Below are 15,947 nucleotides of genomic sequence, written 5' to 3'. Positions count from 1 at the left end.
ACGCCTGTACTCAATGTTCGTACAGTGCAGACAAGGAAATCTCTCTAAATCTGTACATGCACCAATCATCACCGGCGCTTAGTTCCAATGCTTCTAACGGTGAATAAGTATCGCTCATCAGCTGCATCTGCAATTTCTGGCACAAGCAGCATCCGCTATGCTTCAACAACAGCAGCAGTAGCCCCCTCAGGTTGATCGTTACTGCTCTAATTGTGATATTCAATTCTCCAGTACCAAAATTTACCGGGCACACAAACAACACTATTGCAGCTCCTGGCACCGAGAAAGGTAAAACTAGACTAACCCATTCACGACCGATTCGAATTAGTTTTATCCTTTTACAGTCAATCCAACAAAATCCACAAATCAGCTTCCACAAAAATCGGGTTCTCAGTCCTCCGAATGTAGCTAAAACGCGGTGCAAGCGTCATCCCCGAATTGCTGTACCTGAGGGTTAAGGCTAAGGCAGTGCACTAAAAAGACGATGCAAAATTTTCAATGGAACTGCGCTTTTATTAGATGTTTTTGAATACTTTACTGTAGTGGCATATTATATTAGGTACGTGTTTTACACACAATGATATACCTATTTGAAAAACTATGTTTTAGGGTTATTTGAGAAATATTTAAGATTTTTAAAATGCCATCTTTCCTGATCACTCAACGCTGTTTGATTCTTGCGATGTCCTAAGTTTAGCTAAGAGAAGGTTGAAAAATAAAGTCGCGTTACGAATATACGTACATTTTTTTCATAATGTAAATATTTTATTTGCGTTGCACGCTAACGACTGCTGAGCACAGTAAAAATAAAAATAAAGTTATTTAGGCAACTATATACCGTGCCAGTACCATATTGTGAACGGCTCCATATTCTGAACGGTTCGGATTAAAAATAGTCATTGTAATTTGAAGACGCGTAATTGTGTATAGAAAACTGCAAAACATTATTTTATGACATCTTTTACGAAGTAATCGTCATGAAAAAGTCCGTTTTCCACTACATTATGCGCTAAAAAAATATAAACAATGTGCTGAAATCGATACAAGTAAAAAAAACATTAGGTAAGATGTGAGGATGTGAGATGTGGGTGCATATATTTTACGCTATTTTTGCCGTGTTTTTCAAGTTTTTTCCGCAGAATCTACTGAAAATTCATGAGTAAGTACCGTGCATCGTACGTAAACAAAAATATTAGCTATTTTTCATGAATTTGTTTCTCAAATTAAGTGTCTTGTTTTTGGCACCCATTTTCACTGATGGTTCCTTATTCTGAACAGGTATGTCGCGACAAAACAAAATCACCGTACACACCGGATGGAAAATGGAGAAGGCCATTATAATGTTTGGTAGAGGTATGTCAATAAGGGATGCTGCTGCTTTGTACGGTGTTGCCGTCAGCACCCTCCACTCGAAACTAAAAACGCCGTCTGTTCACAGTTTTCCAGGCAAACCAACCATACTTTCGAAGGAGGATGAAAATCGTATAATTGATTTTATCGATCGGTCTTGCAAAGTTGGTTTGCCCATTGATACGAATCGTCTGAGGATATCCGTAGGACAATATATGAAGCTTTGTGGAAGAACAAATGTTTTTCCGAACGGCTTCCCAGGTAGAAAATGGACTTATTTCTAAAACGGCATCCGCAAATTTCGAGACGTGTCCCAAGCGCTTTATCAAAACAAAGAACATGCATAACAGAGCAATCGATTCGGAAATGGTTCGCCGAAATATCAACTTACATTTGCTCCGAAAAACTACAGAATACTTTTCGAAATCCTGCGTCCGTGTTCAACATGGATGAAACCGGCATACGTTTAGTACCAACAAAGGAGTCAGTTCTGGCTAAATGTGGTGAAAAATATGTACATACATCAAACGCTAACTCGGAAAAGGAATGTTATACGGTATTATTCTGTGCTAGTGCAGCTGGTGTTCTGGCCCCTCCACTAATCTTATTCCCGTACAAAATGCGTCTACCCGCCGAAATAGTGAAAAGCTTACCGGATGACTGGGCAGCGGGTAAAAGTGATAGTGGTTGGATGACCCAAGAAACATTTTATTATTATTTGAAAAACGTTTTTCTTCCATGGCTTGTACGGTGTAAGACTTCGTTTCCGGTTATTGTGTTTGTAGATGGCCACAGATCTCACGTGTGCTATCAAACGACTGAATTTTGCCGGGAGAATGACATCGTTCTCATATGCCTGTACCCCAATGCTACGCACGTACTCCAACCTTTGGATGTATCGTTTTTTAGAGGACTGAAGGTCGGATGGAACAGAAAATTGATCGATTGGAGGATTGAACGGGCTGGTGACCCACTGACGCGCACAGATTTCGCACCTTTACTTAAGCAAGCTATTGATGGCATCGACAACCTGGCAAGTAATCTCCAAAATGGATTTAGAAAATGTGGGCTTGTACCATTTAATCCGGATGCAGTCAACTACGAAATGCTTTTCTAAAAAAAACGTAAGTGGAAGTGATACTTCAGAAGCACCACTTACTTCATACACTAAGGATGACATTGATCGTGTTAAAATTGCTCTAGAAGTTATAGAATCTTTGCTCACATCCGATCAGCGCCAGACATTTAAAGAAAAGGAAAAAAACGGTCTCATGGACTGGAGCTACCAGCGATATCAATTTATTTCATATGTGGAAACACATCAAGAAAATAGCAGATGAAAAGCATATGTAGGCAGATCCATTGGAAACAGCGTTTTAGAGCTTCGAAGAATCTGAAATAATAGGTAAATTCCGGAAACAATAACTTCATACATGAATAAGTACTTATTGTGCTTGTTTAAATATTATCTTTTGCAGATAATACCAATCATGCATCCATGCTTGACCAAATTATCCAGGAACTGTCTAAGGAAAAAAAACCGGGCAAGGATTTGATAATTACAACACCTCCAACAAGCACAGCCTTACATGATATCTCCAATAGTGTCGGAAATCTATCACCCACACTATTAACTACAACTAGTACTATAAGTGGCCTTCAAATTTTAACTGAAGCTCAAAATGACTTTTTCGATAAAGCATTCCGTATTCCAACGAAGACGAACATCACGCGCCGTCGTACATTAAAAACCATCCGTAGTCGTCCTCCGGTAGTGGCCAGCAGCCAGGAGTACCAGAAGTACTACGAACAACTTGAGGCAGAGATGCTAGCTAAGGAGAAAAACATAGAAGCGAGGAAAGCTATAAGAGCAATTAAAAAGGCCGATAAAACCGCAAAAGTGTTACTTAGATAAATTTTGTAACAAATCTATACCTATAAAGAAGGATTTCTGTCTGTCTGTCTGTCTGTCTGTCTGTCTGTCTGTCTGTCTGTCTGTCTGTCTGTCTGTCTGTCTGTCTGTTTTGTGTTCCTTATAGAATCAAAAACTACTGAACCAATCGGCGTGAAAATTTGCATGTAGAGGTTTTTAGGGCCAGGAAAGGTTTTAGTGATGGTTAGAGACCCCTCCCCCCACTAAGAGGGGGGGCTCCCATACAAATGAAACACAAATTTCTGCATAATTCGAGAACTAATTAAGCAAATAGAACCAAATTTGGCATGTGGGTGTTTTCGGTGACAAGAATTTATTCTAGGGTAATTTGAGACCCCTCCCCTCTTTATAAGGGGAATTATAACTCCTCTCTCCTTTAAGAGGGGGGGTTTCCATACCAATTTCCTCATAACTCGAGAACTAATCAAGCAAATGGAACCAAATTTGGCATGTGAAGGTTTTCGAGGGCAAGAAAATTTTCTATGTTGAATTAGGACCCCTCCTCACTTTAAGAGGGGGGGCTCCTGTACAAATGAAATACCAATTTCCTCATAACTCGAGAACTAATCAAGCAAATGGAACCAAATTGGCATGTGTGTGTTTTTGAAGACAAAATTTTTTTCTATGATGAATTGAGACCCCTCCCCACTTTAAGAGGGGGTGGGGGGCTCCTATACAAACGAAATACAAATTTCCTTATAACTCGAGAGCTAATCCAGCAAATGGAACCAAATTTGGCATGTAGGTGTTTTTGGAGGCAAGAATGTTTTCTATGATGAATAAGAACCTCTCCCCACTTTAGGAGGGGGGGCTCCTATACAAATGAAATACAAATTTCCTCATAACTCGAGAACTAATCAAGCAAATGGAACCAACTTTGGCATGTGAAGGTTTTCGAGGGCAAGAAAATTTTCTACGGTGAATTAGGACCCCTCCCCACTCTAAGAGGGGGGGCTCCTGTACAAATGAAATACAAATTTCCTCCTAACTCGAGAACTAATCAAGCAAATAGAACAACATTTGGCATGTGGGTGTTTTTTTTGGTGACAAGAATTTATTCTATGGTGAATTGAGACCCCTCCCCTCTTTATAAGAGGAATTATAACTCCTCTCCCCTTTAAGAGGGGGGACTTCCATACAAATTTCCTCATAACTCGAGAACTAATCATGCAAATGCAACCAAATTTGGCATGTGAAGGTTTTCGAGAGCAAGAAAATTTTCTATGGTGAATTAGGACCCCTCCCCACTTTAAGAGGAGGGGCTCTTGTACAAATGAAATACCAATTTCCTCATAACTCGAGAACTAATCAAGCGAATTGAACCAAATTTGGCATGTGTGTGTTTTTGGAGACAATTTTTTTTTCAATGATGAATTGGGACCCCTCCCCACTTTAGGAGGGGGGGTCCTGTACAAACGAGATACAAATTTCCTCATAACTCGAGAACTAATCCAGCAAATGGAACCAAATTTGGCATGTAGGTGTTTTTGGAGGCAAGAATTTTTTCTGTGATGAATTAGGACCTCTTCCCACATTAGGAGGGGGGGCTCCAATACAAATGAAATACAAATTTCCTCATAACTCGAGAACTAATCAAGCAAATGGAACCAACTTTGGCATGTGAAGGTTTTCGAGGGCAAGAAAATTTTCTACGGTGAATTAGGACCCCTCCCCACTCTAAGAGGGGGGGCTCCTGTACAAATGAAATACAAATTTCCTCCTAACTCGAGAACTAATCAAGCAAATAGAACAACATTTGGCATGTGGGTGTTTTTTTTGGTGACAAGAATTTATTCTATGGTGAATTGAGACCCCTCCCCTCTTTATAAGAGGAATTATAACTCCTCTCCCCTTTAAGAGGGGGGACTTCCATACAAATTTCCTCATAACTCGAGAACTAATCATGCAAATGCAACCAAATTTGGCATGTGAAGGTTTTCGAGAGCAAGAAAATTTTCTATGGTGAATTAGGACCCCTCCCCACTTTAAGAGGAGGGGCTCCTGTACAAATGAAATACCAATTTCCTCATAACTCGAGAACTAATCAAGCGAATTGAACCAAATTTGGCATGTGTGTGTTTTTGGAGACAATTTTTTTTTCAATGATGAATTGGGACCCCTCCCCACTTTAGGAGGGGGGGTCCTGTACAAACGAGATACAAATTTCCTCATAACTCGAGAACTAATCCAGCAAATGGAACCAAATTTGGCATGTAGGTGTTTTTGGAGGCAAGAATTTTTTCTGTGATGAATTAGGACCTCTTCCCACATTAGGAGGGGGGGCTCCAATACAAATGAAATACAAATTTCCCCATAACTCGAGAACTAATCAAGCAAATGGAACCAACTTTGGCATGTGAAGGTTTTCGAGGGCAAGAAAATTTTCTACGGTGAATTAGGACCCCTCCCCACTCTAAGAGGGAGGGCTCCTGTACAAATGAAATACAAATTTCCTCCTAACTCGAGAACTAATCAAGCAAATAGAACAACATTTGGCATGTGGGTGTTTTTGGAGGCAACCATTTTTCCCATGATGAATTAGGACTTCTTACCTTTTTAGGAGGGGGGGGGGGCTCCCATTCAAACGAAATACAAATTTGCTCATAACTTTAGAACTAATCAAGCAAATGGAACCAAATTTGGCATGTGAGAGTTTTAGATGGCAGAATTTTTTTTCTGTGGTGTATTACGACCCCTTTCCCTTTAAAGAGGGTGGGCTCCCATACAAATGAAATACAAATTTCCTTATAATTTGAGTACTAATCAAGCAAATGGAACCAAATTTAGCATGTAGGAGATTTTTGAGTCTTGAATTTATTTTATGATAGTTAGAGACCTCTCACCCCTGTGGTAGGGGGATATGGACTCTCATACAAATAAAACAGAAATTTTGGCGAAACTCAAAAACTAATCAAACTCGAGAAATTCGAGACTCTTCCATAAAACATTAATCAATAACAAGACCACAAAAACTATCTATAGTAACACTAGATCATTCAGGACGAGCCGGTCGCGAGTGTTGCCGGTGACCCGCCGTCGGAAGCGCCGCCCACTGGGGGACTTGCAAAACTCGAGAAGTGATAAAGATCATCCGAGATTCATGATTTATGTACAACACAGGTTAATTTGTGGCAATACGAAGTTTGTCGGGTCAGCTAGTTTTATATAAATATATAATTTTTGTTTCAAATATACAATGTTTTTACTGTCCATAATTAGGAACATTTTTGTCTATTATTAGGAACCATATTGCTAAAGGTGTCCATAATAAGGAACCCAAACCCGATGTTCAAGAAATTATTTTTTGATATGTTTTCCATTTATTTTAAAACCAATCTAACTTCAGACATCTAGTCAGATGTTCGGTAAATGAAATGGTAATGAAGACTATCAGTTAGAAACGATTGAAACTCTTATTTTTAATTTAGTAGATTTAGCCTTGCGTAAGTGTTCAGAATATGGTACTAACACGGTATTATCAATTGGCCCAAGCAGGTATAACATGCTCTTTTTGTTTCGTTTTTGCTCTTTTGACTACAGCGCCTCAGCCTAACGGAATTCGAAAAAGTGGTGTAGGGCAATTGAGAATTAACCATTGACAATATTGGCAAAGAACGTATTTATAGCTTTCATTTGTATTTATAGCGCTAAAGAGCGCTACGTATGGTCGGTGTTAAATCAGACCGAACCAAGTCGCAAAATTTAAAAAAAAATGAAATAATGACAGCAAAGGATCAAGAATTTCCTAAGCTGCATTTTACTCTAATCAGACTACATAAATGTTGCAAACAGCCAGATTAAGCTATACGTTCTTTTTATTTTTGAAACGATGATTCTACAATTGATGAAGGGACGGTAAGGGAAAGTAATGAAGAAGGATTTTTTCCGGGAATGAAGGGGAAGGGTGGAAAGGAAGGGGGGGGGGTAATAGGTAGCTATGGTTAACAAGTTGTCGCTGTGACTCCTATCTTTTGTCCAATGCTGGAAGGTGCATGGGTCGAACCAAGCTGTAATCAGAGATTATAACCGGATTTGAACCCACACCTGCCAGGGCGTGTCGCTCACTGGTACCCGTGTACCTTTGAACCACAGAGGCGCTGGACAAAAGAAGTCTGCACAACCCCCCTTATTAACCATAGCGCGACATGGGTTGTTCTATTTTTAGACACACAATGTGCCTCTTCCTACACCTACTGTAGAAACCACCGACCGAGAAGTTTTAGTCTAACGTCTTTTTACTTTCAGGACGACGACACTATGCAGGCCCTTACGACTTGCAAGGTACTGCGTGTGACGCTGTTCGTCCGAAAGCGTGTTAGTCCGCGTTTCTCAGCGCGGTTATTCGGAGAAAGGCTCCGTTCCTATGAAAATTGACCAAACTCGTGACTTTAGTCATGACCTTGAAATGCGGTCAGGCATATATAAACCCCCCCCCTTCCTTTCCACCCTTCCCCTTCATTCCCGGAAAAAATCCTTCTTCATTACTTTCCCTTACCGTCCCTTCATCAATTGTAGAATCATCGTTTCAAAAATAAATATTTATATATGCCTGACCGCATTTCAAGGTCATGACTAAAGTCACGAGTTTGGTCAATATACGTTCTTTGGCAATTTGTCGATAATGACTAATTCTACAATTTCCCTATACACCACTTTTCGAATTCCGTCTGGTTAAGGCGCTGTGGCCAAAAGAGCAAAATCGAAGCGAAAAGAGGGAGCCAAGCTTGGGCCAAATGGGAATATTCTTTTTTGTGGTGTATAAATTTCATAAGCCGATATAATGAAATTTGATTTAAGACTTAGGTGGTTTCATAAGGTAACGTAATGGAATTTTTTTGCGGTTGAGTAATTTCATAAGGTAATGTAATGGATTTTTCTTTTCCTTCGAGTGGTTTCATAAGGTGGTTAAATGAAATCCTTAAAAAAGCATTGAACTATTCATAAGGTTTTAGATAGAATTTCGGAGTGACGTTTCATGATAGCCATAATCAAGTAGTTACGTTTTTGTTCCATAACTTTATGACAATTTTATTTTTGCCTTGTGGCAAATTTTCATAAGGAATTTTAATGACTTTCACTCTGAAATTTTCCTCAGTGTAGGAGGAAACTCCTGAAGGTCTGAAACAATATTTATGTTGCACTCTTCGAACAAGCAAACCATTACGTGGGTTAAAGCTGTTGCAGCGAAATTGATTGTTACATGGAAGGATCCTAATGCTGGAAGGAAATTCTTATAATCCCGGAATGCGCACAAGTGTCTCTGCTTGTGGGTCCGCCCAATCCCTTTTGGTCCTTCTACAACAGCTTTAGTTTGAAATTCATTTGACAATCAAATTTGGATCTACTGTAAGTATACCCATATACACTGGCAGGACCTTGAACTGATGGTGGATTGCCCCCCATACATACATACATACATACCATTCTTTCCTCAACAAAACGGATCGGTAGAAAATTTTATAAAAATCATAAATAAGGCAATGTGCACAGCAACCTCGAATAATAAAAACTTCAACGAAGAATTACAAGCAGTGGTACAAGCGCACAATGCAGCAGCGCACTCTGTTACGAAAATACCTCCGGAAGAAATCATGCTTGGCTTGGGAGGAAAATTCAAAGATTACCACTAATGGTCCGTGCCAGAGTAGACATTGACGATAAGTTGTTGGACACAAGGGATGCACAGGCCAAATAAGACTCAAAAATCCACGAAGATCGTAGACGCAGCGCAAAACCCTGTACGATTCAGTCAGGGGATACGGTGTTAGTCGAAAGAATACCCAAACGAAAAGGCGAATATAAATTTGACAGCAAAACGCTACAAGGTACTTGAAGAAAACAACGGCAGCTTGCTCCTCGAGGACGACGACAACCACAAATTAAAACGCCATGTTTCCCTGACAAAAAAAGTACACTAATGGCGGAACAGTTAAAAAAAACCAGACTAAATAGAAATTAATAACCGGCCAAAGAGAATAATGCAAACCCCAGTATGATTGTCAGACTACGTGAGATCAATACAAGAATAAGGTAAATTCAATTTAAAAAAAATATACATGTAGGTAAACAACAAAATAATGAAATACCGTTCTGATTTAAACTTAGAAGTCTCAAACTTCGAACACTTCAGAATAAAATGCTCGTAGTATCGCTAATATGATAAAATATTATCCGGTGAGGTATGACATTGAACTGTAGGACTCCTTGTAAGAAATCAGCAGGCGCTGGAAAAAAGTGAGAATTCAGATTTTAACTTCGTTCGCATCAAGGTTAGTCAAGAGAGGTTTTCTGATGTTCAAATTTGTTTTTCACCCCCGCTGGTTACCCTTGACGATCACCGACATTTTCAAAGCGGAAACTGCTGAATGTATAAACAACGTCGATGGTTGCTAACCAATCCTTCCGCGCACTTCTGTTCTACAAACTGTGAAAACTAGATCACCTATTTTAACTCACCTTGGTTCGCATACTCTTAGCGTTTGGTGCAAAAGTAGCTATTTTTTCGTTTGCATTATTTTACCAATTTTAGAACATTTACCCTCCCACTTCACGATTATTAGGTAAGTGCTAGATATATACGTACTAAAGCATAGTTAAAATACAATATTTCAAAGATATTCTGTTTCTGTTTCTGTTTGCAGCACAAGGTGGGGCAGTTAGAGCCAAGTCTGTCCAGGGCTGAGATAAGGTGGTTGTGATAATGTTAAAAGAATCCGTGCGGATTACGCTAGCTCCATAATGTATTGGTGATTATGGATTAATGGGCGGAAGAAGAGTGACAGAACTTGGCTTGATATAATTGTGTGCTTGGTCAATATAGCATAAGATGGCTTGTACTTATCTTGTTTTCTCCTTCCTTTGTTTGTTTCCTCATCTTGTTCGTAGTCAATCTTCATTAAACCTGAAGCAGGCTCCACGCCGGCCGTCCTCTCCATCGTTGTCACCAGTGTGGTCATCTGTGGCTGGTCTCTTGCTTCCCCTCACGGCAACATTATTGTTGCCGTGAGAAGAAGCGATAGAGATCAGGCAGAAAAGAAAAGAAAAGAAAAGAAAAGAGGAATTTTTTAGTCAACATGTTGATTGCAATTTTCAAGTTAGTAATATCACGAGAATTCTATGTCTGTCCATCACCTATGCTACTACCGACTAACTACTCGCTAGGCTGGACGCTACTCATCTCCCAAATACCCATGTCATCACGATTGACCCAGCGCTGTTCCACAACCTATGCTCATTAAAAGCCACAGCCGCCTCTTTATCTACCATCTTTGCAGTATTGTAGCTGATGGCGTAAATTTTCGAATATTTTGTGCGGAATATTATTCAAGAGCAATATCTACTACTATCGAAAAACTACTTGAATTTCCGAAAAATAGAGCAGATGCGATGTAATGGGGACTGGTACTCGCTCGTATTATTCCCGGTGGCATTAATTGCATATTTGTAGCGGTAGTCAACCGATTTGTCGGTATGCTCTTCAGACCGTGGTCAATTGAAATGATTCTGTAACTAAGAAGGGATGAGGTGGATCAAAAAGATCTTCACTTGGAGATATGTATATATGCCGTGTTAGGTCTTAAGTGCAAGCTGTCACTAAAGCAAGACTTAATAAGATGTTAACGACGTTGATAATTCTGTGAGGATGGTATTGAATCGAAAAATAAATCCTCATACCACGGCCATATATTATGTACTATGACCCCATTTTAGGAAGTGGAAATGATTGAGGACAGCCCTTCGCTATCGCTTGAATCAGCCAGAGAATCGAATACCTGTTTTTACTTGAAGAAGTTTTAACTCTAAAAAGATTTAGTTAGAAATGGAATTTCAGTTGAAGTCTGCCAGCATTGGGCAATGGACAGAACAAGATATATATCGAGGCTATAAATCTTTTCGAGTGATCCACTAAGTCCGACCGCGACGACAGCCGCAAGAATGGAGAGGAGCAGGCCGCCGGTGAGTTGCCACCGTTCGACTTGATGGACTCTCCGACAGAGGCTCATCAGCATTAGGAAGGCCCTTGGGAGACAAACAGCGTCATACATGATCATTTTATGTTGTTAGTTGAATACCGTTAACGCGGTTAGTCACAAGACATGCAAATCATTCTAATAAAGGAGGGAAATAAGAAAAAAAATTATAATTACATCCAAAACAATACAATAGAGGTGACGGTAACAGCAACGATAGCAATATTAGTAATAATAGTAATAGTATAGGAAACTGATACAGGAAACACAGCTACTGACTATAACTTCCTGCCCATTAATAATTGTAATTTGGCAGCATAGGTATAAGAAGATTTTCCGACTCATCATAGAACCCTCAAACATATATTCATTCGTACCTATACACCTATGCACACTCATACATGCATACACATGTATACATGTACGTGTGTGTATATTTTTCAGTGCTGTGCTGTCCATAATCGCATAACAGCCACAAATTCTATGGCAATCTCATAGAAAATGTCTCGATTACGCAAATAAAGACATCACATCATTTTTGAACACTCGTTCGTTCTAACTAGCGATACATTTTAATTTTCATGAGTAAGTCAAAATCTCATGCATGGTGGGTAGGATTTGGTTTCAGTTTTCTAGAGAAATTTCTGTGCATACCAGCAATTCATCTAGGGAACCGAGTAAGCCCTCCCGGTGCTTCGGCCCAAACGGATTGAATTTAAAATCAAATCCGTTCGATTTCGCTCCATTCCGCTTTACGAGACACATGCTACACATAAAGCTAAATTATGCAATACTACATACTACACATATATCCAACTTAAACTATAAACATTCTACATGCGGAACTAAGAATTTTTAGGTCGTTTGGCCGAAGTACGCGTCAAACCACCTACCCATGGGAGGGAAAATACAATATTTCAAAGATATTAGATAAATAAAAAGTATTCGAAGTTTGAATCACGTTTTGAGGTGTGAAACTTCGAACACCCACGAATTATATCCGGCTTTTCCTTCGGAAACATGAATTATATGCATTGTAAAGCGGTACAAAGTTAACTTGCTTTAGATGTGGTACATAGAGTTTGAAAATATTAGCAAATGACTGCAGAAGTACGGATTGAAACTAATTATTGTGTGAAAAATTTAAATCATACTGTTAGGTGGATTTAAAAAGACAGTGTTTAGAAAAAGGATGAAATTTCACTTATTAAAGTTGAATGACACTAAAACATTAATACTTTTCAAAGTAATACAAGTGTTCCATGCCTGAGACTGAAATATTCGAGTTTTGAATGTCGACCATGAGTGTTCGAAGTTTGAATTAAAACCGAACAGTGTTTAGTGTTTTTCAATGTAAATTAATATTTTATCCTCAGTTTTAAAATGTTAACACGAAAATAATAAAATTATCATGCTATTAAACCATTTATGAAAATAGAATAAAGATGTTTTCGAACATTTTTCTTTGAAGAAAGTTTCAGCATAGCTTAAGTGTTCGAAGTTTTAATCAGAACGGTATTTTGCATAATAATGGATCAATGAATGTAGCTAGATTTGGAGTGACAACTACTTGTTTCTGGTGCTAGTGTACATTAAACCGTCTTAATATACATGCGCCAAAAGAAAGTCGTCACTTCAAAACCAGCTATCTTCAATGATCCATTGCTTAAACTACTGCCATTTCGTTCCGTATTTACCTTTCGGAGTGTCACAGCCGTAAGATCCAGGAACATCGTCTTCAACCAGAAACAGCCCAGCACCGCCTACCGTTCCCGGTAAATTTGTCCCATTCAGTTCCTGGTCTTGTCCCATTCAGCTGAAATACGCCACATGCCAACCATCATCCCACAAACTTGACAGGGTCTTCTCAGGATATTGAAAACAGACTTCGATAAATTAAGAGAAAACAGAGGAAAACCGGTATTCCGCCCGATGCGACTGCATACCTAATTCCTTTTCTCAGCTTGTAGAAAACTCCTTCGACAGCTCAACGCCGAGTTCGCCAAATCATTGTTTATTAGTAAACATTACATTGAATTCATCAAACACTGCTTAAATGAAAAAACACATCGTCGAATACGCCGGTTTATTTTTAATATTAAATTAAAACAACGTCAGCTACCGAATCACTAAACATTCACAACGTTCACAACACAACCGAGAGCGAGAACCGAACAGAAAGATAAATTTATTGGCCTTGCCAGCGTTGAAAGAGATTTCGTAGGCTGCTCGCACTTACAGGAAATCTCGTGCCGAACTGTCAACGCGTGAGTGTTGACAAAAGCAAAAATACTTCCCTTTCTTTTTTTCTCACGCAAAACCCTGAACAATATCAGCAACGCTGGCAAGGCCAATAAAATGGCGCCAAAGCCTAATATTTTAATATACACACTTAAATTTTTTTACCGAACTCTGAGCAGCCGAACGTTCGGTAAAATTCAAGAGCAACATTTCAATAGGGCCCAAGTGCAAAATATAAAAAAACTGGTTTTTTGGTTATATTTAAAGCTTTTTAAAGTATCTATAATAATACCAAACATCATAGCGATTTAAAAACTTTATGAGTCTTAAAAAGCAAATTTGAAAAAGCCTTATGTGAAAACTGGCAACAAAGTTTTCATTTTGTGCTTTGGCCCTTCTGTATGAAAAAGCCTATACGCAGTTTGTGTTTTGTTTTGCATTCGGCCCTATTTTTGTTGTGGGATTTCTGCTGCTTGCTGCTGCTGCGAAGATGATCCCCGCCGTACAATTGCGCGAGAGACTCTACGGACGACCGAAAATAACAATACGATGCTACCTGCATAAATAACACGATCATTCACAGACACGACATGTTTAGTATTTAAGCCTGCGCGGCAACAAAAATTTAAGTTACTTTTCGGCTTACACGAAAAAAGCTATTTCCCTGTATATATATCACCTGTGGAGGAACCGGACAAAGTTCGTTAGTTGCGCGCCCGAGACATTTACTATCGCTGAACTGCCAAGGCGTGATGCACTTGCACGCTGTGGTGAGTTAGAAATGCTAAATGAATGAACTGCTGCTGCTTCACACTACCAATAGCGACTGCCGCACTGCCGCACCTCACGGGTAACACGTTCCGCTTCACAAACCTGTTCAACGGCGGCAGATTTGCCGATGAAATTAAACCCCAACTTTTCTAGTAGAAATAATAAAGCTGATCGGTGTCCCAGTTACGAATTTTTAACCTTTTCTAGCCATTGCGCTTCAAAACAACGTCATAAAAAAAGGCCAAACGCGAAACGCTGTCTAAAAACTGGCCCAACACCAAAATCATATCACCACTGACAGTAAATAAAAGCCTCATGTCAAAGGCCCCATCAACAATTGATAATCAAATCAGCCTTATGAAAAAGTCGTATTACCGAATGATCTCCGAAAACGGCCAAACGCATATTTTTGCAAATTACAAAGTAAATCAATGTTTTTTCTGCTAGTTGTTGCATTACACATTAAACTATTATGTTTTTCCATCATAATGTGACATTCAATTCTAAGCAACACTGTTTATATCAAATAAGGAGTTAAAAAATGATGCTCAAGTTTCAACATCGATTTTCTCGAAACTGTCAGTTTTGACTTCGGCCTATTTGAAATGTTGCTCTTGAATTCGATGGCACCAATCGACGTTTACGGATCATTACAAGAGCAACATTTCAAATAGGCCGAAGTCAAAACTGACAGTTTCGAGAAAATCGATGTTGAAACTTGAGCATCATTTTTTAACTCCTTATTTGATATAAACAGTGTTGCTTAGAATTGAATGCTAGATTGAATGCCACATTATGATGCAAAAACATAATAGTTTAATGTGTAATGCAACAACTAGCAGAAAAAACCTGATTTAATCCACCTAGTGGTGAAAGGAACCTTTGTTATACCGTCTTACTTGCAATTTGAGATAGAAATCGACACGTTTGGTTTACATGAAATTTCTGGAAATTGAATAAGTTTACAAAATTTGAAACAAATAGAAGCACTTATAAATATTGATAGTTTCTTTTCTCATGAAATTGGTGAGTAAGTTGTTACTAATGAGGGTAAGTGCAAGTAAAAGTAAGTTGTAAGATGAAATATTATTCTTTAACATATACATTGCGTAGTAAAGGTCTAGTTAATAGGTTTTTGAACTATGCATAATTTCCTGTAACGCCATTCTATTTGATTCACAACAATAAAGTTTTCTTGAACAAATTTCATCAATTTTTATGGACCTTCGGCTACTCACGTTGTTGTATTTTGTACACCATATGTAGGTTTTTGAATGCCATATTGTTATATAGTTACAAATCGTATATTACGTATATACTAACGTATATTCTTCAATAAACTTGTTATGAGCAAAATGCAAGGGGTCGGACACTCAGCACATAGTGCCCCGGCACTGCAGAGGTATCAAAAACGGCACACCTCTAAAGCCCTATAAAAATAACATTTATAGGGCTTTACACACCTCCGGTGCAATTTTACATATGAAATGGGAGCACTTCCAGTTGTCAAAATCATCTCGCACGGTTGCCAGATCTATCAGATTTGAACGAATTTAACAAATCTTGCAGTTCGGCACTTTCGGTACAGCATCGGCACAGTTCGGTTCGTTTCAAGTCGCCTAACATAAAAACGGCTGTGCCGAGTGACCAACCCCTTGGGTCGGACACTCAGCACATATTGC

Source organism: Sabethes cyaneus, chromosome 1 (genome assembly GCF_943734655.1).
Source record: "Sabethes cyaneus chromosome 1, idSabCyanKW18_F2, whole genome shotgun sequence".
In the NCBI taxonomy this organism is placed as follows: domain Eukaryota; kingdom Metazoa; phylum Arthropoda; class Insecta; order Diptera; family Culicidae; genus Sabethes; species Sabethes cyaneus.
Note: the sequence above shows the minus strand (reverse complement) of the source record.